Below are 23,704 nucleotides of genomic sequence, written 5' to 3'. Positions count from 1 at the left end.
TTCGCAGTGCATTCGCACCATTCCTATCCCTGTCCCCGTCCCGACTTGTCCCGACTTTGCTCGACTGCCGCTCGCTGCCGCTCGGGTCGTGGCCCATATGACAGTACAAGCACGACAAACATCTGCGAGACGGCCGTGGGCCTAACGGGCGTGTCCGAGACGCCGTTTGCGGCGGGTAGGGCAGCGCCGTGCCGTGGAAAGGTGCGAAAACAGGGACGCAGGACACAGGAGGGTCGCCAAAGCATCCATCTCTTCTAGCGACGAAAGAGAAATTTTTGTTTACAAATCTGCAGTCGTACAATGCAACAAAACAATAAGCCCTGACGTATTTCAGAACGTATCTGTCGGTTCGTACTGTTTTGTTATCTCCAGAGACTCTTTGGAAATCTTCCTTGGCACATTCTTCTTCGAGCTGAGGCCATTAATATCGTATCTTATGTTTATTACAGTCGTTTATTTTCAATTTTTTTTTTTTTTTTGTTGGAACTTTGCACTGCTACGAAACAGTAGGAGGCCCTGGCTTATTTCAGATCACATGTGTCGATTCGTAGTGTTTCGTTATTGTCAAGGATTTCTTGGCACGTTTAAATTGCTGAAGGAAGCATCTTTGTCACAACGGAAAGGTAGTATGAAAAGAGGGCTGGCAGGGGTAGCGATGCAAAAAGGGGAAAATGTAAGGGAGCCAACAGCACTTTTTTTTTATTGGGCTGCCAGGGGTAGCGACATAATAACAAAAAAAAAAAAAAAGGAGCCAACAGCACCCGGGTTTCCCAGGCGGTCACCCCTCCAAGTACTAACCGGGCCCAATGATGCTTAACTTCGGTGATCGGACGAGAACCGGTGCAATCATCATGGTATGGCCGTTGGCACTCATGTAATGTAGGAGCACGGCAGAATACGCGTTCGGCTTCTCTCCCAATACACAAAATGTTAGTTTTCCGCCGCATTTGACGAAAGCACTTCCTTCCGCAACAGCCAGCTCCTCGAGGACGGCGCGGGGGGCGCGCCCGGCGTCCCAGCGGAGCGACGGCCGAATTAGCGGGCGCACCGCCGCGTGTGTGAGACGCACTGCTGCTCGTTGCACGTCCTGTCATTCGCTGGGCGCGTGCAGCCTTCGACACTAGCGGAGGGCGCATCTTGTCCCTGGTGTCCAGCGGAGGGCCTGTGCGGGGTGTGGCAGTGTCGTGCTGGAGGGCGCCACTGGTAGCGATGTGGGCTTCCTCGCCTCGCCTCGCCTCGCCTCACACCAGGTGTCTGCGTAGTTCGCAGTGCATTCGCACCATTCCTATCCCTGTCCCCGTCCCGACTTGTCCCGACTTTGCTCGACTGCCGCTCGCTGCCGCTCGGGTCGTGGCCCATATGACAGTACAAGCACGACAAACATCTGCGAGACGGCCGTGGGCCTAACGGGCGTGTCCGAGACGCCGTTTGCGGCGGGTAGGGCAGCGCCGTGCCGTGGAAAGGTGCGAAAACAGGGACGCAGGACACAGGAGGGTCGCCAAAGCATCCATCTCTTCTAGCGACGAAAGAGAAATTTTTGTTTACAAATCTGCAGTCGTACAATGCAACAAAACAATAAGCCCTGACGTATTTCAGAACGTATCTGTCGGTTCGTACTGTTTTGTTATCTCCAGAGACTCTTTGGAAATCTTCCTTGGCACATTCTTCTTCGAGCTGAGGCCATTAATATCGTATCTTATGTTTATTACAGTCGTTTATTTTCAATTTTTTTTTTTTTTTTGTTGGAACTTTGCACTGCTACGAAACAGTAGGAGGCCCTGGCTTATTTCAGATCACATGTGTCGATTCGTAGTGTTTCGTTATTGTCAAGGATTTCTTGGCACGTTTAAATTGCTGAAGGAAGCATCTTTGTCACAACGGAAAGGTAGTATGAAAAGAGGGCTGGCAGGGGTAGCGATGCAAAAAGGGGAAAATGTAAGGGAGCCAACAGCACTTTTTTTTTATTGGGCTGCCAGGGGTAGCGACATAATAACAAAAAAAAAAAAAAGGAGCCAACAGCACCCGGGTTTCCCAGGCGGTCACCCCTCCAAGTACTAACCGGGCCCAATGATGCTTAACTTCGGTGATCGGACGAGAACCGGTGCAATCATCATGGTATGGCCGTTGGCACTCATGTAATGTAGGAGCACGGCAGAATACGCGTTCGGCTTCTCTCCCAATACACAAAATGTTAGTTTTCCGCCGCATTTGACGAAAGCACTTCCTTCCGCAACAGCCAGCTCCTCGAGGACGGCGCGGGGGGCGCGCCCGGCGTCCCAGCGGAGCGACGGCCGAATTAGCGGGCGCACCGCCGCGTCGCCGCGTGTGTGAGACGCACTGCTGCTCGTTGCACGTCCTGTCATTCGCTGGGCGCGTGCAGCCTTCGACACTAGCGGAGGGCGCATCTTGTCCCTGGTGTCCAGCGGAGGGCCTGTGCGGGGTGTGGCAGTGTCGTGCTGGAGGGCGCCACTGGTAGCGATGTGGGCTTCCTCGCCTCGCCTCGCCTCGCCTCACACCAGGTGTCTGCGTAGTTCGCAGTGCATTCGCACCATTCCTATCCCTGTCCCCGTCCCGACTTGTCCCGACTTTGCTCGACTGCCGCTCGCTGCCGCTCGGGTCGTGGCCCATATGACAGTACAAGCACGACAAACATCTGCGAGACGGCCGTGGGCCTAACGGGCGTGTCCGAGACGCCGTTTGCGGCGGGTAGGGCAGCGCCGTGCCGTGGAAAGGTGCGAAAACAGGGACGCAGGACACAGGAGGGTCGCCAAAGCATCCATCTCTTCTAGCGACGAAAGAGAAATTTTTGTTTACAAATCTGCAGTCGTACAATGCAACAAAACAATAAGCCCTGACGTATTTCAGAACGTATCTGTCGGTTCGTACTGTTTTGTTATCTCCAGAGACTCTTTGGAAATCTTCCTTGGCACATTCTTCTTCGAGCTGAGGCCATTAATATCGTATCTTATGTTTATTACAGTCGTTTATTTTCAATTTTTTTTTTTTTTTTGTTGGAACTTTGCACTGCTACGAAACAGTAGGAGGCCCTGGCTTATTTCAGATCACATGTGTCGATTCGTAGTGTTTCGTTATTGTCAAGGATTTCTTGGCACGTTTAAATTGCTGAAGGAAGCATCTTTGTCACAACGGAAAGGTAGTATGAAAAGAGGGCTGGCAGGGGTAGCGATGCAAAAAGGGGAAAATGTAAGGGAGCCAACAGCACTTTTTTTTTATTGGGCTGCCAGGGGTAGCGACATAATAACAAAAAAAAAAAAAAAGGAGCCAACAGCACCCGGGTTTCCCAGGCGGTCACCCCTCCAAGTACTAACCGGGCCCAATGATGCTTAACTTCGGTGATCGGACGAGAACCGGTGCAATCATCATGGTATGGCCGTTGGCACTCATGTAATGTAGGAGCACGGCAGAATACGCGTTCGGCTTCTCTCCCAATACACAAAATGTTAGTTTTCCGCCGCATTTGACGAAAGCACTTCCTTCCGCAACAGCCAGCTCCTCGAGGACGGCGCGGGGGGCGCGCCCGGCGTCCCAGCGGAGCGACGGCCGAATTAGCGGGCGCACCGCCGCGTGTGTGAGACGCACTGCTGCTCGTTGCACGTCCTGTCATTCGCTGGGCGCGTGCAGCCTTCGACACTAGCGGAGGGCGCATCTTGTCCCTGGTGTCCAGCGGAGGGCCTGTGCGGGGTGTGGCAGTGTCGTGCTGGAGGGCGCCACTGGTAGCGATGTGGGCTTCCTCGCCTCGCCTCGCCTCGCCTCACACCAGGTGTCTGCGTAGTTCGCAGTGCATTCGCACCATTCCTATCCCTGTCCCCGTCCCGACTTGTCCCGACTTTGCTCGACTGCCGCTCGCTGCCGCTCGGGTCGTGGCCCATATGACAGTACAAGCACGACAAACATCTGCGAGACGGCCGTGGGCCTAACGGGCGTGTCCGAGACGCCGTTTGCGGCGGGTAGGGCAGCGCCGTGCCGTGGAAAGGTGCGAAAACAGGGACGCAGGACACAGGAGGGTCGCCAAAGCATCCATCTCTTCTAGCGACGAAAGAGAAATTTTTGTTTACAAATCTGCAGTCGTACAATGCAACAAAACAATAAGCCCTGACGTATTTCAGAACGTATCTGTCGGTTCGTACTGTTTTGTTATCTCCAGAGACTCTTTGGAAATCTTCCTTGGCACATTCTTCTTCGAGCTGAGGCCATTAATATCGTATCTTATGTTTATTACAGTCGTTTATTTTCAATTTTTTTTTTTTTTTTGTTGGAACTTTGCACTGCTACGAAACAGTAGGAGGCCCTGGCTTATTTCAGATCACATGTGTCGATTCGTAGTGTTTCGTTATTGTCAAGGATTTCTTGGCACGTTTAAATTGCTGAAGGAAGCATCTTTGTCACAACGGAAAGGTAGTATGAAAAGAGGGCTGGCAGGGGTAGCGATGCAAAAAGGGGAAAATGTAAGGGAGCCAACAGCACTTTTTTTTTATTGGGCTGCCAGGGGTAGCGACATAATAACAAAAAAAAAAAAAAGGAGCCAACAGCACCCGGGTTTCCCAGGCGGTCACCCCTCCAAGTACTAACCGGGCCCAATGATGCTTAACTTCGGTGATCGGACGAGAACCGGTGCAATCATCATGGTATGGCCGTTGGCACTCATGTAATGTAGGAGCACGGCAGAATACGCGTTCGGCTTCTCTCCCAATACACAAAATGTTAGTTTTCCGCCGCATTTGACGAAAGCACTTCCTTCCGCAACAGCCAGCTCCTCGAGGACGGCGCGGGGGGCGCGCCCGGCGTCCCAGCGGAGCGACGGCCGAATTAGCGGGCGCACCGCCGCGTCGCCGCGTGTGTGAGACGCACTGCTGCTCGTTGCACGTCCTGTCATTCGCTGGGCGCGTGCAGCCTTCGACACTAGCGGAGGGCGCATCTTGTCCCTGGTGTCCAGCGGAGGGCCTGTGCGGGGTGTGGCAGTGTCGTGCTGGAGGGCGCCACTGGTAGCGATGTGGGCTTCCTCGCCTCGCCTCGCCTCGCCTCACACCAGGTGTCTGCGTAGTTCGCAGTGCATTCGCACCATTCCTATCCCTGTCCCCGTCCCGACTTGTCCCGACTTTGCTCGACTGCCGCTCGCTGCCGCTCGGGTCGTGGCCCATATGACAGTACAAGCACGACAAACATCTGCGAGACGGCCGTGGGCCTAACGGGCGTGTCCGAGACGCCGTTTGCGGCGGGTAGGGCAGCGCCGTGCCGTGGAAAGGTGCGAAAACAGGGACGCAGGACACAGGAGGGTCGCCAAAGCATCCATCTCTTCTAGCGACGAAAGAGAAATTTTTGTTTACAAATCTGCAGTCGTACAATGCAACAAAACAATAAGCCCTGACGTATTTCAGAACGTATCTGTCGGTTCGTACTGTTTTGTTATCTCCAGAGACTCTTTGGAAATCTTCCTTGGCACATTCTTCTTCGAGCTGAGGCCATTAATATCGTATCTTATGTTTATTACAGTCGTTTATTTTCAATTTTTTTTTTTTTTTGTTGGAACTTTGCACTGCTACGAAACAGTAGGAGGCCCTGGCTTATTTCAGATCACATGTGTCGATTCGTAGTGTTTCGTTATTGTCAAGGATTTCTTGGCACGTTTAAATTGCTGAAGGAAGCATCTTTGTCACAACGGAAAGGTAGTATGAAAAGAGGGCTGGCAGGGGTAGCGATGCAAAAAGGGGAAAATGTAAGGGAGCCAACAGCACTTTTTTTTTATTGGGCTGCCAGGGGTAGCGACATAATAACAAAAAAAAAAAAAAAGGAGCCAACAGCACCTTTTTTTTTTTTTTTTTTTTTTTTTTTTTCTTTTTTTTTTTTTTTTCAGAAAGGTAGTTTGAAAATTGGGCTGGCAGGGGTAGCGACATAATAACAAAACCAAAAAGAAAGGAAAGGAGCCAACAGCACCTTTCTTTTTTTTTTTTTTTTGTGGCTCCCTCGAGGTGAACCGGTGGACACTGTTCAATGACTGCCGTCATCGGCGAGGCGCATATGTAGCAATTGTGCAATTGTGACAGTATGGCGTCCTGGTTATGTAACAAAAGGGAAATAGTCCTCCAATGCGTAAGAAACGAGGGGGAGAATGCTTCCCATTGATACGCAAGATAGAGAAAATATAAGGAAAGAAAAGAAAGAAAAGACGGCTTCACGCCGCAACAACCAACAGTGACAACTGTCCACAAAAAGAATTAATTAAAACGCAACCAGGGCGAAGCATCCACCGGAAAAGAAAAGTCATCGATAGACAAAACGTTCGGGCAAGGAGCGTGGCAGGCAGGCGGCGGCAATGAGGGCAGGGGTCAATGTGCCTGAGGCCTGGCCACAGTGCCGCCCCCACACCCGTCAACACTCATGTTGACCGTAAAACAAAACTATAATGCGGGACACCGGTGTGAAATGCCACACCGACAAAAGGTGAAAGAGTGTCGAGCACAGACACGTGACGAGACTTTGGAATGCTCCACAATAAAGAAATGAGAAAATGTAGAAAAAAAAACTCAAACAGTCACCACCAAGACTGAGAACTGAAACTTCAGTAAAAAATCCCGTCACGCCCCAAAACGGGAAAAAAACTAATAAGAAAACTAATAATACGGACACACATGGCAAACAAGACGTTTGGCAATAACGGCCAGAGAAAAAACTGAAAAGTCTTCTTTTTTCGTGCGGTATGCAAGGTACGGCAATTTTCGTTCCAGAATAACTTGGGAAGATCGCAGTAAGACATATTCATATTGTGTCGCTCAAAGGCAAGAGAAAAGATAAGAGAAAGACGTCCATGCTACTCAGGTACGGAAAGCCGCGCAAAAGCATGCGCTAGTGCGACCTGTAAAAAATTAGCAAAAGTTCGCCGATAATGTAGTGATGCCTGAATCTGGGTATGTTGGGTCCATAAATAAGTGAGAAAGTCCAGATCGGTAGACAACTTGAGGGAGAAGATAGCAAAAACCGTGTGGCCAAGGATCCACACCGTGGCATTGCGCTTGGTGGTGGGGTAGACGACGCACTGCGGAATTAAGACAGCATCCACAGTAACGGTGCGAGTGTCCACCCTCTGAATCAAACGAATCATGTCTCTGGCGACTTCCCAAACACGTCGAAAGCGGTCACACGCAAAGCGGTGTTCCAGAGTATCGTCGGCAGTACACACGTCACACACTCCAGACTGGATAAGATTTATAGAATGAAGCTTGGCGTTTGTGGGGATGGTGCGATGCACCACCTTATACCACACCGCGTGGACGGAAGCCGGGAGAACGTCATTGGCGAGGTTTTTCCACACCGCCACCCAGTTGCAGCGTGGCAACCGATACTCCCACTTGCAGCGAATGGGAGGTCCGCGGAAAGCCGTGCAGACAGCGCTAACCGTGTGGACGGAGACGCCACAAAGCGCCAGGTAACTATTATCAAGAAAGTAGCGGCGCACATAAGAAAGGTAGAACGGGATGTGCGACACAGAAACAGGGGCCACTTCAGAAAGAGGACGGTAACGATTAAAAACAAACGCAGTGGGACCGCAAGGAGCTTTCTGAATAACAGCAGTAGTTCGCTTCCAAAAAAGGGCCGCACATTTGGCGGAAAAATCAACGAGTCCTAAACCGCCATCAGACAGGTCCAAGGTGCAGACAGCATGCGATACCTTGAAAATCTCCCCCCTCCATAAAAACCAGTAAACCGCCTGTTGGATGGCGCGCCCCAACTGCTTGGGAACCGGGAGAACCTGCGCAAGGTACCATGCTCTCGCCAAGATATTGACATTTATCAAATGCACCTTATCCCGAAGGGCCACATTCCGAACCGCATAGATCCTGGCAACCGCACGAATCCGATACAGCGTAGGCCGCCAATTCAAGGCTGCCATCTGCTGTGGGTTCGAAGATAGAAGTATCCCAAGAACGGTAGGCTGCTGCTGGACACAAAACCAATCCCTATGCAGGGTACGTGCGCGGGCGGTGAGCGGCAAAAGCACAGTTTTCCGGGGATTGATAACCGCCCCCGTAGCTTTTCCAAAGTTGTGCAAAACAACATGCAACCTGTCAACGTCGTCGATATGTTCAATAAATACGCCAAGGTCATCAGCATATGCGCGACAAACCAATCTGGTAGTCCCCATCTGAATGCCGCGACATTCCTGTCTGATAGAACGGAGGAGGGGATCCAGCGCAATGGCAAAAAGCGCCATGGAAAGCGGACACCCCTGCCGCACGGAGCGACCCACACGAAAAGCAGGAGTGAGACGACCATTGACACATATACGGGAAGTAGCAGGTTGCAACAAATGCGTCACGAATCGGGTAAATAGATAACCAAACCCCATGCGTACCATAACCCGACGCAAATAAAAATGACTAATGCGGTCAAAAGCATTTTTAAAGTCAACTAATAAAATCGCCGCTGTCCGGAGCCGAGCACTTTTCACATATCCTATACAGTCTCTGTAAGCAAGGATAGCGTCAAAGATATTCCGATCGCGGACCGCACATGTTTGCTGATCACTAAGTACGGTCGGCAAGACGTTTTTAAGTCGCTGAGCGACGCAACGCGTAACGATCTTATAATCAGCATTTAATAAAGTAATCGGACGGACAGCATCGATATGAGGTACAGCACGGGATTTGGGAACAAGCGTCACAACCCCCTCCACAAAAGCAGTTGGTACAGTCACACCATTGCGAAGATCGTTCGCTAAATCCACTAAAATCTCACTTAAAAGAGGAAAAAATTTCGAATAAAATTCCGCAGGAATCCCATCGGGACCCGGAGACTTCCCTTTGGGACTCCGCCGAACGGCGTCGAAAACTTCATCAGACGTATAGGCGTCATTTAAAAGATGCCTGTCCGGGCGAGTTAAAACATGTGGAACAACCCGCAAGAAATCTCGCAACGTATCGGAATCAACGTCAACAGCACGGAAAAGCGATGCAAAATGTTCAAAGATATCGTTTTCAATGTCCGACTGTACAGAAGTCCGACCGCCGTTCCGCAACTGCCAAACAGTAATGCGCAAACGTTCGCGGCGTTTGCGTTCCCGGTTTAAATGATAAATGGACAGAGGTTCCCCAGCAACAAAACCTGCAGGCTGACTGCGGACGGTCACCCCATCACTAGCGGCACGCATGTCAATTAAAAGCTGAGCTTGAAAGCGCTTCAGAGTGGGCAACAAATCGGGCTGTGACGTCACTCGCAACGCCAAATCGCGTAAACAATCCTGGCGGAAGCGAGCCGTCGCCCGGCGCCAGCGTGCCGCCTCACGGCTATAATCGATTAAAAAGTTGCGAATCGCCGGCTTAGCGATCGCAACCCACCACTCAATGGTGCTACTATGACCGCCGCGAGTCCGCACCAACCTCTGCCACATACGGGTAAAACTAGTCACAAAATGGTCGTCATTAAGTAAACTACAATTAAACTTCCACAAATTAGTACGACGAGGAACACACAAACGAGGTAATAAAAGACGACAGGAATAGCTGGAGTGGTCGGAAAATATGACAGGAGTCACGTCAGCAGTACAAATACGGGCAGACAACTGCCTAGACACATAAATGCGATCGAGACGGCTACGCCCCGCACCGTAAAAATATGTGAAATAAGTGAAATCGGGGTGTAAAACACGCCACGTGTCGAGCAAATGAAAACTAGTGACCAAAGCACCCAGTTCGTGGCATTTGTTCGGACGCGGCTCCTGATCTCTGTCGTCTAAAACACAATTAAAATCACCCCCGACGATTAAAGTATCGACATTCCGAGATAAAAGCTGACATAAATCCCTACCATAAAATTCAGCCCTGGCCGGTTTAACATTTCCCGACGGAGCGTACACATTCACAAACACAATGCCAAAAATGGTACAGGCAACAGCACGACCGGTCGGTAAAATGTCAACATTAGAAACAGGTAAGCCAGAACGTACTAAAATGGCAGTGCCCGTATCAGAATCAGGCGCAACATTGTCAATCACAATAAAATCAGTAAAATCGTTCAAATATAAAAGCGCTTCACAAGTCACCTCTTGTAAAAAGGCGACGTGACAGTGATTATCATACAAAAAATCCTTAAGAAGCGCAGCTTTCTGCGGATTTCGCAGCTTATTAAGATTTACCGTTAAAATGTTCCACTGGCTACAATCGTGAAACATATACACGTAGAACACAGGAAAAAAACAATAACAGAAAAACATGAAAACGCTTAAAACACAATAAAATATACCAACGTGCGTGGAGGGGGAAGGACATATAAAGAGTCGCACTAATGGGAATCACCTGCCTCAACATCCTCCGACCATGCCCGTGATTGACTAGGAGGGAGGGGCGGGGGCGGTGGGGTCCCGGAAACTGTGACGGGATCCCCTGCGACGGAATGCTCCACAGCGGGCATTACGACATCAGAAGATAAGGCCGGCACCAAATCGTGGGTGGAAGGGGGGGCACGACGATGGTGCGAATCTTCGGCCTTTCGTTTTGTTGGTAAGGGGGGGGGTGTCACAGACACAGGCGGATCTACCGCCATGTCGGAATCAGCAGCGGAAAACGGCTGACTCAAAAATGTTTTTAGGTGTTGAACCGTGATATCACGTTGTTGCGAGGCAGTTACTACAGCACCCTCCGGCTGGGTGCGGGAAGATTGCTGCTTTTTCGCCTGGCGCCTGCCGCCCCCTCCCTGAGACGGGCGCTGGCCGAGATCGGCCCCGGAGCGCGCGGCCGGCTGTCGGGAGGTCGGTTGACCAACCGCCTGAGCGTGAGGGGGGGCAGGAGAACGCGCCACCGGAGACGGACTCCGATTTTTGGCCGAAACACCACGCGTATCGAAAGAAGCAGAACTACTGGCACTACGCAAACGCGGTGTGCCAGAAGCCCGAGCAACATTCCGGTCTCTACGGGGTTTAGGCGCAGTAAAAGCCTCACTGTCAACAACAACATCACCGGCAGCAGAGACACCGTCGGGGACGGGAGTTGGAACAACCGCCGATTTATCGGGTTCCGCAACCGGGACAGGATGCGGAACAACGGCCGACAGCGGCACGGATGCCGGTGAAACATCGTCCACTACCGGTTTTTTAGTAATAGGTACACGTGTCGCATCCGCGACCAAAGAGGGCTCAACAGGAGGTACAGAAACAGAGTCACTATCGGGAACAGACGTATCCATGGCGTCAGCGGCGGCCGGTACAGGGGGGGCGGCCGCGAGTGGCACACGTGCGGGGGGGGCGGAACCTAAACTCGTCGCGGCAACGGAGGCAAAACTAGGCCCACCTAAAATATCCTCACGTGGCAACTGAACAGGCGGCCTGCGTTTAGGGCAGTTTTGTCGGTAATGACCGACAGCACCACAAAAAGAACACGTCTGAGGTTGACCACTATATGTTATGAAAGCACGATGACCGTTAACTAGCAAGAAGGATGGAATATGTTGACGTACGACCATCTTTACACTCCTCACGCCATTTTCAACTTGAAAAACATAGGCGGAGGACCACTTTTCTTTAGTAACAGATAGCACGGTCCCGTACGGCCGCAAATGACGAGATATGGTGTCATTCCGGATTTCAAAAGGCAAGTTGAACACACGAACATTGCGAAGGCCAAACCCACCATGAGAAATATTTACGTTACTAATGCGACCGTCTAGATGTCTAAATTTACGGACGCCATCATTAACATTGACAACAGTATCACATAATTCCGGAGTTTTCAACTTCAAAAACACAGAATTAATAAAAGTGTCAAACTGAACACCAAGAACGTCATCGGTCGATAAACACAATTCCTCGAGTATCCAACGATGGATTTCGAACGCGGACGGTTTGCCAACGGAACTATCGAATTCACATTGTACGTTATTTTCACGCTCTTCACTAGCATCATAGAAACTTTCCATTACTTACGGACTTGATGAAATGTAGCCGCGAGGCAGAAGACAGACGGCACACGAGGCGCCGCCGACCAAGTCGCAGACGGAAGTACAGCGCGCTCAGCAGCGAGGTGTTGCTGGGCGCGTGCAGCCTTCGACACTAGCGGAGGGCGCATCTTGTCCCTGGTGTCCAGCGGAGGGCCTGTGCGGGGTGTGGCAGTGTCGTGCTGGAGGGCGCCACTGGTAGCGATGTGGGCTTCCTCGCCTCGCCTCGCCTCGCCTCACACCAGGTGTCTGCGTAGTTCGCAGTGCATTCGCACCATTCCTATCCCTGTCCCCGTCCCGACTTGTCCCGACTTTGCTCGACTGCCGCTCGCTGCCGCTCGGGTCGTGGCCCATATGACAGTACAAGCACGACAAACATCTGCGAGACGGCCGTGGGCCTAACGGGCGTGTCCGAGACGCCGTTTGCGGCGGGTAGGGCAGCGCCGTGCCGTGGAAAGGTGCGAAAACAGGGACGCAGGACACAGGAGGGTCGCCAAAGCATCCATCTCTTCTAGCGACGAAAGAGAAATTTTTGTTTACAAATCTGCAGTCGTACAATGCAACAAAACAATAAGCCCTGACGTATTTCAGAACGTATCTGTCGGTTCGTACTGTTTTGTTATCTCCAGAGACTCTTTGGAAATCTTCCTTGGCACATTCTTCTTCGAGCTGAGGCCATTAATATCGTATCTTATGTTTATTACAGTCGTTTATTTTCAATTTTTTTTTTTTTTTTGTTGGAACTTTGCACTGCTACGAAACAGTAGGAGGCCCTGGCTTATTTCAGATCACATGTGTCGATTCGTAGTGTTTCGTTATTGTCAAGGATTTCTTGGCACGTTTAAATTGCTGAAGGAAGCATCTTTGTCACAACGGAAAGGTAGTATGAAAAGAGGGCTGGCAGGGGTAGCGATGCAAAAAGGGGAAAATGTAAGGGAGCCAACAGCACTTTTTTTTTATTGGGCTGCCAGGGGTAGCGACATAATAACAAAAAAAAAAAAAAGGAGCCAACAGCACCCGGGTTTCCCAGGCGGTCACCCCTCCAAGTACTAACCGGGCCCAATGATGCTTAACTTCGGTGATCGGACGAGAACCGGTGCAATCATCATGGTATGGCCGTTGGCACTCATGTAATGTAGGGAGCACGGCAGAATACGCGTTCGGCTTCTCTCCCAATACACAAAATGTTAGTTTTCCGCCGCATTTGACGAAAGCACTTCCTTCCGCAACAGCCAGCTCCTCGAGGACGGCGCGGGGGGCGCGCCCGGCGTCCCAGCGGAGCGACGGCCGAATTAGCGGGCGCACCGCCGCGTCGCCGCGTGTGTGAGACGCACTGCTGCTCGTTGCACGTCCTGTCATTCGCTGGGCGCGTGCAGCCTTCGACACTAGCGGAGGGCGCATCTTGTCCCTGGTGTCCAGCGGAGGGCCTGTGCGGGGTGTGGCAGTGTCGTGCTGGAGGGCGCCACTGGTAGCGATGTGGGCTTCCTCGCCTCGCCTCGCCTCGCCTCACACCAGGTGTCTGCGTAGTTCGCAGTGCATTCGCACCATTCCTATCCCTGTCCCCGTCCCGACTTGTCCCGACTTTGCTCGACTGCCGCTCGCTGCCGCTCGGGTCGTGGCCCATATGACAGTACAAGCACGACAAACATCTGCGAGACGGCCGTGGGCCTAACGGGCGTGTCCGAGACGCCGTTTGCGGCGGGTAGGGCAGCGCCGTGCCGTGGAAAGGTGCGAAAACAGGGACGCAGGACACAGGAGGGTCGCCAAAGCATCCATCTCTTCTAGCGACGAAAGAGAAATTTTTGTTTACAAATCTGCAGTCGTACAATGCAACAAAACAATAAGCCCTGACGTATTTCAGAACGTATCTGTCGGTTCGTACTGTTTTGTTATCTCCAGAGACTCTTTGGAAATCTTCCTTGGCACATTCTTCTTCGAGCTGAGGCCATTAATATCGTATCTTATGTTTATTACAGTCGTTTATTTTCAATTTTTTTTTTTTTTTGTTGGAACTTTGCACTGCTACGAAACAGTAGGAGGCCCTGGCTTATTTCAGATCACATGTGTCGATTCGTAGTGTTTCGTTATTGTCAAGGATTTCTTGGCACGTTTAAATTGCTGAAGGAAGCATCTTTGTCACAACGGAAAGGTAGTATGAAAAGAGGGCTGGCAGGGGTAGCGATGCAAAAAGGGGAAAATGTAAGGGAGCCAACAGCACTTTTTTTTTATTGGGCTGCCAGGGGTAGCGACATAATAACAAAAAAAAAAAAAAAGGAGCCAACAGCACCCGGGTTTCCCAGGCGGTCACCCCTCCAAGTACTAACCGGGCCCAATGATGCTTAACTTCGGTGATCGGACGAGAACCGGTGCAATCATCATGGTATGGCCGTTGGCACTCATGTAATGTAGGAGCACGGCAGAATACGCGTTCGGCTTCTCTCCCAATACACAAAATGTTAGTTTTCCGCCGCATTTGACGAAAGCACTTCCTTCCGCAACAGCCAGCTCCTCGAGGACGGCGCGGGGGGCGCGCCCGGCGTCCCAGCGGAGCGACGGCCGAATTAGCGGGCGCACCGCCGCGTGTGTGAGACGCACTGCTGCTCGTTGCACGTCCTGTCATTCGCTGGGCGCGTGCAGCCTTCGACACTAGCGGAGGGCGCATCTTGTCCCTGGTGTCCAGCGGAGGGCCTGTGCGGGGTGTGGCAGTGTCGTGCTGGAGGGCGCCACTGGTAGCGATGTGGGCTTCCTCGCCTCGCCTCGCCTCGCCTCACACCAGGTGTCTGCGTAGTTCGCAGTGCATTCGCACCATTCCTATCCCTGTCCCCGTCCCGACTTGTCCCGACTTTGCTCGACTGCCGCTCGCTGCCGCTCGGGTCGTGGCCCATATGACAGTACAAGCACGACAAACATCTGCGAGACGGCCGTGGGCCTAACGGGCGTGTCCGAGACGCCGTTTGCGGCGGGTAGGGCAGCGCCGTGCCGTGGAAAGGTGCGAAAACAGGGACGCAGGACACAGGAGGGTCGCCAAAGCATCCATCTCTTCTAGCGACGAAAGAGAAATTTTTGTTTACAAATCTGCAGTCGTACAATGCAACAAAACAATAAGCCCTGACGTATTTCAGAACGTATCTGTCGGTTCGTACTGTTTTGTTATCTCCAGAGACTCTTTGGAAATCTTCCTTGGCACATTCTTCTTCGAGCTGAGGCCATTAATATCGTATCTTATGTTTATTACAGTCGTTTATTTTCAATTTTTTTTTTTTTTTTGTTGGAACTTTGCACTGCTACGAAACAGTAGGAGGCCCTGGCTTATTTCAGATCACATGTGTCGATTCGTAGTGTTTCGTTATTGTCAAGGATTTCTTGGCACGTTTAAATTGCTGAAGGAAGCATCTTTGTCACAACGGAAAGGTAGTATGAAAAGAGGGCTGGCAGGGGTAGCGATGCAAAAAGGGGAAAATGTAAGGGAGCCAACAGCACTTTTTTTTTATTGGGCTGCCAGGGGTAGCGACATAATAACAAAAAAAAAAAAAAAGGAGCCAACAGCACCCGGGTTTCCCAGGCGGTCACCCCTCCAAGTACTAACCGGGCCCAATGATGCTTAACTTCGGTGATCGGACGAGAACCGGTGCAATCATCATGGTATGGCCGTTGGCACTCATGTAATGTAGGAGCACGGCAGAATACGCGTTCGGCTTCTCTCCCAATACACAAAATGTTAGTTTTCCGCCGCATTTGACGAAAGCACTTCCTTCCGCAACAGCCAGCTCCTCGAGGACGGCGCGGGGGGCGCGCCCGGCGTCCCAGCGGAGCGACGGCCGAATTAGCGGGCGCACCGCCGCGTGTGTGAGACGCACTGCTGCTCGTTGCACGTCCTGTCATTCGCTGGGCGCGTGCAGCCTTCGACACTAGCGGAGGGCGCATCTTGTCCCTGGTGTCCAGCGGAGGGCCTGTGCGGGGTGTGGCAGTGTCGTGCTGGAGGGCGCCACTGGTAGCGATGTGGGCTTCCTCGCCTCGCCTCGCCTCGCCTCACACCAGGTGTCTGCGTAGTTCGCAGTGCATTCGCACCATTCCTATCCCTGTCCCCGTCCCGACTTGTCCCGACTTTGCTCGACTGCCGCTCGCTGCCGCTCGGGTCGTGGCCCATATGACAGTACAAGCACGACAAACATCTGCGAGACGGCCGTGGGCCTAACGGGCGTGTCCGAGACGCCGTTTGCGGCGGGTAGGGCAGCGCCGTGCCGTGGAAAGGTGCGAAAACAGGGACGCAGGACACAGGAGGGTCGCCAAAGCATCCATCTCTTCTAGCGACGAAAGAGAAATTTTTGTTTACAAATCTGCAGTCGTACAATGCAACAAAACAATAAGCCCTGACGTATTTCAGAACGTATCTGTCGGTTCGTACTGTTTTGTTATCTCCAGAGACTCTTTGGAAATCTTCCTTGGCACATTCTTCTTCGAGCTGAGGCCATTAATATCGTATCTTATGTTTATTACAGTCGTTTATTTTCAATTTTTTTTTTTTTTTTGTTGGAACTTTGCACTGCTACGAAACAGTAGGAGGCCCTGGCTTATTTCAGATCACATGTGTCGATTCGTAGTGTTTCGTTATTGTCAAGGATTTCTTGGCACGTTTAAATTGCTGAAGGAAGCATCTTTGTCACAACGGAAAGGTAGTATGAAAAGAGGGCTGGCAGGGGTAGCGATGCAAAAAGGGGAAAATGTAAGGGAGCCAACAGCACTTTTTTTTTATTGGGCTGCCAGGGGTAGCGACATAATAACAAAAAAAAAAAAAAGGAGCCAACAGCACCCGGGTTTCCCAGGCGGTCACCCCTCCAAGTACTAACCGGGCCCAATGATGCTTAACTTCGGTGATCGGACGAGAACCGGTGCAATCATCATGGTATGGCCGTTGGCACTCATGTAATGTAGGAGCACGGCAGAATACGCGTTCGGCTTCTCTCCCAATACACAAAATGTTAGTTTTCCGCCGCATTTGACGAAAGCACTTCCTTCCGCAACAGCCAGCTCCTCGAGGACGGCGCGGGGGGCGCGCCCGGCGTCCCAGCGGAGCGACGGCCGAATTAGCGGGCGCACCGCCGCGTCGCCGCGTGTGTGAGACGCACTGCTGCTCGTTGCACGTCCTGTCATTCGCTGGGCGCGTGCAGCCTTCGACACTAGCGGAGGGCGCATCTTGTCCCTGGTGTCCAGCGGAGGGCCTGTGCGGGGTGTGGCAGTGTCGTGCTGGAGGGCGCCACTGGTAGCGATGTGGGCTTCCTCGCCTCGCCTCGCCTCGCCTCACACCAGGTGTCTGCGTAGTTCGCAGTGCATTCGCACCATTCCTATCCCTGTCCCCGTCCCGACTTGTCCCGACTTTGCTCGACTGCCGCTCGCTGCCGCTCGGGTCGTGGCCCATATGACAGTACAAGCACGACAAACATCTGCGAGACGGCCGTGGGCCTAACGGGCGTGTCCGAGACGCCGTTTGCGGCGGGTAGGGCAGCGCCGTGCCGTGGAAAGGTGCGAAAACAGGGACGCAGGACACAGGAGGGTCGCCAAAGCATCCATCTCTTCTAGCGACGAAAGAGAAATTTTTGTTTACAAATCTGCAGTCGTACAATGCAACAAAACAATAAGCCCTGACGTATTTCAGAACGTATCTGTCGGTTCGTACTGTTTTGTTATCTCCAGAGACTCTTTGGAAATCTTCCTTGGCACATTCTTCTTCGAGCTGAGGCCATTAATATCGTATCTTATGTTTATTACAGTCGTTTATTTTCAATTTTTTTTTTTTTTTGTTGGAACTTTGCACTGCTACGAAACAGTAGGAGGCCCTGGCTTATTTCAGATCACATGTGTCGATTCGTAGTGTTTCGTTATTGTCAAGGATTTCTTGGCACGTTTAAATTGCTGAAGGAAGCATCTTTGTCACAACGGAAAGGTAGTATGAAAAGAGGGCTGGCAGGGGTAGCGATGCAAAAAGGGGAAAATGTAAGGGAGCCAACAGCACTTTTTTTTTATTGGGCTGCCAGGGGTAGCGACATAATAACAAAAAAAAAAAAAAAGGAGCCAACAGCACCCGGGTTTCCCAGGCGGTCACCCCTCCAAGTACTAACCGGGCCCAATGATGCTTAACTTCGGTGATCGGACGAGAACCGGTGCAATCATCATGGTATGGCCGTTGGCACTCATGTAATGTAGGAGCACGGCAGAATACGCGTTCGGCTTCTCTCCCAATACACAAAATGTTAGTTTTCCGCCGCATTTGACGAAAGCACTTCCTTCCGCAACAGCCAGCTCCTCGAGGACGGCGCGGGGGGCGCGCCCGGCGTCCCAGCGGAGCGACGGCCGAATTAGCGGGCGCACCGCCGCGTGTGTGAGACGCACTGCTGCTCGTTGCACGTCCTGTCATTCGCTGGGCGCGTGCAGCCTTCGACACTAGCGGAGGGCGCATCTTGTCCCTGGTGTCCAGCGGAGGGCCTGTGCGGGGTGTGGCAGTGTCGTGCTGGAGGGCGCCACTGGTAGCGATGTGGGCTTCCTCGCCTCGCCTCGCCTCGCCTCACACCAGGTGTCTGCGTAGTTCGCAGTGCATTCGCACCATTCCTATCCCTGTCCCCGTCCCGACTTGTCCCGACTTTGCTCGACTGCCGCTCGCTGCCGCTCGGGTCGTGGCCCATATGACAGTACAAGCACGACAAACATCTGCGAGACGGCCGTGGGCCTAACGGGCGTGTCCGAGACGCCGTTTGCGGCGGGTAGGGCAGCGCCGTGCCGTGGAAAGGTGCGAAAACAGGGACGCAGGACACAGGAGGGTCGCCAAAGCATCCATCTCTTCTAGCGACGAAAGAGAAATTTTTGTTTACAAATCTGCAGTCGTACAATGCAACAAAACAATAAGCCCTGACGTATTTCAGAACGTATCTGTCGGTTCGTACTGTTTTGTTATCTCCAGAGACTCTTTGGAAATCTTCCTTGGCACATTCTTCTTCGAGCTGAGGCCATTAATATCGTATCTTATGTTTATTACAGTCGTTTATTTTCAATTTTTTTTTTTTTTTTGTTGGAACTTTGCACTGCTACGAAACAGTAGGAGGCCCTGGCTTATTTCAGATCACATGTGTCGATTCGTAGTGTTTCGTTATTGTCAAGGATTTCTTGGCACGTTTAAATTGCTGAAGGAAGCATCTTTGTCACAACGGAAAGGTAGTATGAAAAGAGGGCTGGCAGGGGTAGCGATGCAAAAAGGGGAAAATGTAAGGGAGCCAACAGCACTTTTTTTTTATTGGGCTGCCAGGGGTAGCGACATAATAACAAAAAAAAAAAAAAGGAGCCAACAGCACCCGGGTTTCCCAGGCGGTCACCCCTCCAAGTACTAACCGGGCCCAATGATGCTTAACTTCGGTGATCGGACGAGAACCGGTGCAATCATCATGGTATGGCCGTTGGCACTCATGTAATGTAGGAGCACGGCAGAATACGCGTTCGGCTTCTCTCCCAATACACAAAATGTTAGTTTTCCGCCGCATTTGACGAAAGCACTTCCTTCCGCAACAGCCAGCTCCTCGAGGACGGCGCGGGGGGCGCGCCCGGCGTCCCAGCGGAGCGACGGCCGAATTAGCGGGCGCACCGCCGCGTCGCCGCGTGTGTGAGACGCACTGCTGCTCGTTGCACGTCCTGTCATTCGCTGGGCGCGTGCAGCCTTCGACACTAGCGGAGGGCGCATCTTGTCCCTGGTGTCCAGCGGAGGGCCTGTGCGGGGTGTGGCAGTGTCGTGCTGGAGGGCGCCACTGGTAGCGATGTGGGCTTCCTCGCCTCGCCTCGCCTCGCCTCACACCAGGTGTCTGCGTAGTTCGCAGTGCATTCGCACCATTCCTATCCCTGTCCCCGTCCCGACTTGTCCCGACTTTGCTCGACTGCCGCTCGCTGCCGCTCGGGTCGTGGCCCATATGACAGTACAAGCACGACAAACATCTGCGAGACGGCCGTGGGCCTAACGGGCGTGTCCGAGACGCCGTTTGCGGCGGGTAGGGCAGCGCCGTGCCGTGGAAAGGTGCGAAAACAGGGACGCAGGACACAGGAGGGTCGCCAAAGCATCCATCTCTTCTAGCGACGAAAGAGAAATTTTTGTTTACAAATCTGCAGTCGTACAATGCAACAAAACAATAAGCCCTGACGTATTTCAGAACGTATCTGTCGGTTCGTACTGTTTTGTTATCTCCAGAGACTCTTTGGAAATCTTCCTTGGCACATTCTTCTTCGAGCTGAGGCCATTAATATCGTATCTTATGTTTATTACAGTCGTTTATTTTCAATTTTTTTTTTTTTTTGTTGGAACTTTGCACTGCTACGAAACAGTAGGAGGCCCTGGCTTATTTCAGATCACATGTGTCGATTCGTAGTGTTTCGTTATTGTCAAGGATTTCTTGGCACGTTTAAATTGCTGAAGGAAGCATCTTTGTCACAACGGAAAGGTAGTATGAAAAGAGGGCTGGCAGGGGTAGCGATGCAAAAAGGGGAAAATGTAAGGGAGCCAACAGCACTTTTTTTTTATTGGGCTGCCAGGGGTAGCGACATAATAACAAAAAAAAAAAAAAAGGAGCCAACAGCACCCGGGTTTCCCAGGCGGTCACCCCTCCAAGTACTAACCGGGCCCAATGATGCTTAACTTCGGTGATCGGACGAGAACCGGTGCAATCATCATGGTATGGCCGTTGGCACTCATGTAATGTAGGAGCACGGCAGAATACGCGTTCGGCTTCTCTCCCAATACACAAAATGTTAGTTTTCCGCCGCATTTGACGAAAGCACTTCCTTCCGCAACAGCCAGCTCCTCGAGGACGGCGCGGGGGGCGCGCCCGGCGTCCCAGCGGAGCGACGGCCGAATTAGCGGGCGCACCGCCGCGTGTGTGAGACGCACTGCTGCTCGTTGCACGTCCTGTCATTCGCTGGGCGCGTGCAGCCTTCGACACTAGCGGAGGGCGCATCTTGTCCCTGGTGTCCAGCGGAGGGCCTGTGCGGGGTGTGGCAGTGTCGTGCTGGAGGGCGCCACTGGTAGCGATGTGGGCTTCCTCGCCTCGCCTCGCCTCGCCTCACACCAGGTGTCTGCGTAGTTCGCAGTGCATTCGCACCATTCCTATCCCTGTCCCCGTCCCGACTTGTCCCGACTTTGCTCGACTGCCGCTCGCTGCCGCTCGGGTCGTGGCCCATATGACAGTACAAGCACGACAAACATCTGCGAGACGGCCGTGGGCCTAACGGGCGTGTCCGAGACGCCGTTTGCGGCGGGTAGGGCAGCGCCGTGCCGTGGAAAGGTGCGAAAACAGGGACGCAGGACACAGGAGGGTCGCCAAAGCATCCATCTCTTCTAGCGACGAAAGAGAAATTTTTGTTTACAAATCTGCAGTCGTACAATGCAACAAAACAATAAGCCCTGACGTATTTCAGAACGTATCTGTCGGTTCGTACTGTTTTGTTATCTCCAGAGACTCTTTGGAAATCTTCCTTGGCACATTCTTCTTCGAGCTGAGGCCATTAATATCGTATCTTATGTTTATTACAGTCGTTTATTTTCAATTTTTTTTTTTTTTTTGTTGGAACTTTGCACTGCTACGAAACAGTAGGAGGCCCTGGCTTATTTCAGATCACATGTGTCGATTCGTAGTGTTTCGTTATTGTCAAGGATTTCTTGGCACGTTTAAATTGCTGAAGGAAGCATCTTTGTCACAACGGAAAGGTAGTATGAAAAGAGGGCTGGCAGGGGTAGCGATGCAAAAAGGGGAAAATGTAAGGGAGCCAACAGCACTTTTTTTTTATTGGGCTGCCAGGGGTAGCGACATAATAACAAAAAAAAAAAAAAGGAGCCAACAGCACCCGGGTTTCCCAGGCGGTCACCCCTCCAAGTACTAACCGGGCCCAATGATGCTTAACTTCGGTGATCGGACGAGAACCGGTGCAATCATCATGGTATGGCCGTTGGCACTCATGTAATGTAGGAGCACGGCAGAATACGCGTTCGGCTTCTCTCCCAATACACAAAATGTTAGTTTTCCGCCGCATTTGACGAAAGCACTTCCTTCCGCAACAGCCAGCTCCTCGAGGACGGCGCGGGGGGCGCGCCCGGCGTCCCAGCGGAGCGACGGCCGAATTAGCGGGCGCACCGCCGCGTCGCCGCGTGTGTGAGACGCACTGCTGCTCGTTGCACGTCCTGTCATTCGCTGGGCGCGTGCAGCCTTCGACACTAGCGGAGGGCGCATCTTGTCCCTGGTGTCCAGCGGAGGGCCTGTGCGGGGTGTGGCAGTGTCGTGCTGGAGGGCGCCACTGGTAGCGATGTGGGCTTCCTCGCCTCGCCTCGCCTCGCCTCACACCAGGTGTCTGCGTAGTTCGCAGTGCATTCGCACCATTCCTATCCCTGTCCCCGTCCCGACTTGTCCCGACTTTGCTCGACTGCCGCTCGCTGCCGCTCGGGTCGTGGCCCATATGACAGTACAAGCACGACAAACATCTGCGAGACGGCCGTGGGCCTAACGGGCGTGTCCGAGACGCCGTTTGCGGCGGGTAGGGCAGCGCCGTGCCGTGGAAAGGTGCGAAAACAGGGACGCAGGACACAGGAGGGTCGCCAAAGCATCCATCTCTTCTAGCGACGAAAGAGAAATTTTTGTTTACAAATCTGCAGTCGTACAATGCAACAAAACAATAAGCCCTGACGTATTTCAGAACGTATCTGTCGGTTCGTACTGTTTTGTTATCTCCAGAGACTCTTTGGAAATCTTCCTTGGCACATTCTTCTTCGAGCTGAGGCCATTAATATCGTATCTTATGTTTATTACAGTCGTTTATTTTCAATTTTTTTTTTTTTTTGTTGGAACTTTGCACTGCTACGAAACAGTAGGAGGCCCTGGCTTATTTCAGATCACATGTGTCGATTCGTAGTGTTTCGTTATTGTCAAGGATTTCTTGGCACGTTTAAATTGCTGAAGGAAGCATCTTTGTCACAACGGAAAGGTAGTATGAAAAGAGGGCTGGCAGGGGTAGCGATGCAAAAAGGGGAAAATGTAAGGGAGCCAACAGCACTTTTTTTTTATTGGGCTGCCAGGGGTAGCGACATAATAACAAAAAAAAAAAAAAAGGAGCCAACAGCACCCGGGTTTCCCAGGCGGTCACCCCTCCAAGTACTAACCGGGCCCAATGATGCTTAACTTCGGTGATCGGACGAGAACCGGTGCAATCATCATGGTATGGCCGTTGGCACTCATGTAATGTAGGAGCACGGCAGAATACGCGTTCGGCTTCTCTCCCAATACACAAAATGTTAGTTTTCCGCCGCATTTGACGAAAGCACTTCCTTCCGCAACAGCCAGCTCCTCGAGGACGGCGCGGGGGGCGCGCCCGGCGTCCCAGCGGAGCGACGGCCGAATTAGCGGGCGCACCGCCGCGTGTGTGAGACGCACTGCTGCTCGTTGCACGTCCTGTCATTCGCTGGGCGCGTGCAGCCTTCGACACTAGCGGAGGGCGCATCTTGTCCCTGGTGTCCAGCGGAGGGCCTGTGCGGGGTGTGGCAGTGTCGTGCTGGAGGGCGCCACTGGTAGCGATGTGGGCTTCCTCGCCTCGCCTCGCCTCGCCTCACACCAGGTGTCTGCGTAGTTCGCAGTGCATTCGCACCATTCCTATCCCTGTCCCCGTCCCGACTTGTCCCGACTTTGCTCGACTGCCGCTCGCTGCCGCTCGGGTCGTGGCCCATATGACAGTACAAGCACGACAAACATCT

General features: G+C 52.4%; 13 non-coding genes across 13 annotated transcripts; all 13 read right to left on the bottom strand.

Moving 5' to 3' along the window:
* Positions 1-749: 749 nt before the first annotated feature.
* Positions 750-868, bottom strand: LOC124586159. Its single transcript, XR_006975071.1, has one exon. It is a non-coding gene; the product is annotated as a 5S ribosomal RNA (ribosomal RNA).
* Positions 869-2,010: 1,142 nt separating this feature from the next.
* On the bottom strand, positions 2,011-2,129 carry LOC124586158. Its single transcript, XR_006975070.1, has one exon. It is a non-coding gene; the product is annotated as a 5S ribosomal RNA (ribosomal RNA).
* A 1,151-nt stretch (positions 2,130-3,280) lies between these two features.
* Positions 3,281-3,399, bottom strand: LOC124586157. The gene has a single exon (XR_006975069.1). It is a non-coding gene; the product is annotated as a 5S ribosomal RNA (ribosomal RNA).
* Positions 3,400-4,541: 1,142 nt separating this feature from the next.
* Positions 4,542-4,660, bottom strand: LOC124586155. The gene has a single exon (XR_006975068.1). It is a non-coding gene; the product is annotated as a 5S ribosomal RNA (ribosomal RNA).
* Positions 4,661-12,945: 8,285 nt separating this feature from the next.
* On the bottom strand, positions 12,946-13,064 carry LOC124586153. The gene has a single exon (XR_006975066.1). It is a non-coding gene; the product is annotated as a 5S ribosomal RNA (ribosomal RNA).
* Positions 13,065-14,215: 1,151 nt separating this feature from the next.
* On the bottom strand, positions 14,216-14,334 carry LOC124586152. The gene has a single exon (XR_006975065.1). It is a non-coding gene; the product is annotated as a 5S ribosomal RNA (ribosomal RNA).
* Positions 14,335-15,477: 1,143 nt separating this feature from the next.
* On the bottom strand, positions 15,478-15,596 carry LOC124586151. The gene has a single exon (XR_006975064.1). It is a non-coding gene; the product is annotated as a 5S ribosomal RNA (ribosomal RNA).
* A 1,142-nt stretch (positions 15,597-16,738) lies between these two features.
* On the bottom strand, positions 16,739-16,857 carry LOC124586150. Its single transcript, XR_006975063.1, has one exon. It is a non-coding gene; the product is annotated as a 5S ribosomal RNA (ribosomal RNA).
* Positions 16,858-18,007: 1,150 nt separating this feature from the next.
* On the bottom strand, positions 18,008-18,126 carry LOC124586149. Its single transcript, XR_006975062.1, has one exon. It is a non-coding gene; the product is annotated as a 5S ribosomal RNA (ribosomal RNA).
* A 1,142-nt stretch (positions 18,127-19,268) lies between these two features.
* On the bottom strand, positions 19,269-19,387 carry LOC124586148. The gene has a single exon (XR_006975061.1). It is a non-coding gene; the product is annotated as a 5S ribosomal RNA (ribosomal RNA).
* Positions 19,388-20,537: 1,150 nt separating this feature from the next.
* On the bottom strand, positions 20,538-20,656 carry LOC124586147. Its single transcript, XR_006975060.1, has one exon. It is a non-coding gene; the product is annotated as a 5S ribosomal RNA (ribosomal RNA).
* A 1,142-nt stretch (positions 20,657-21,798) lies between these two features.
* LOC124586146 lies at positions 21,799-21,917 on the bottom strand. The gene has a single exon (XR_006975059.1). It is a non-coding gene; the product is annotated as a 5S ribosomal RNA (ribosomal RNA).
* A 1,150-nt stretch (positions 21,918-23,067) lies between these two features.
* On the bottom strand, positions 23,068-23,186 carry LOC124586143. Its single transcript, XR_006975058.1, has one exon. It is a non-coding gene; the product is annotated as a 5S ribosomal RNA (ribosomal RNA).
* Positions 23,187-23,704: the final 518 nt, after the last annotated feature.

Source organism: Schistocerca americana, unplaced genomic scaffold, assembly GCF_021461395.2.
Source record: "Schistocerca americana isolate TAMUIC-IGC-003095 unplaced genomic scaffold, iqSchAmer2.1 HiC_scaffold_542, whole genome shotgun sequence".
In the NCBI taxonomy this organism is placed as follows: Eukaryota; Metazoa; Arthropoda; class Insecta; order Orthoptera; family Acrididae; genus Schistocerca; species Schistocerca americana.
This window is presented reverse-complemented; position numbering and strand designations above follow the sequence as displayed.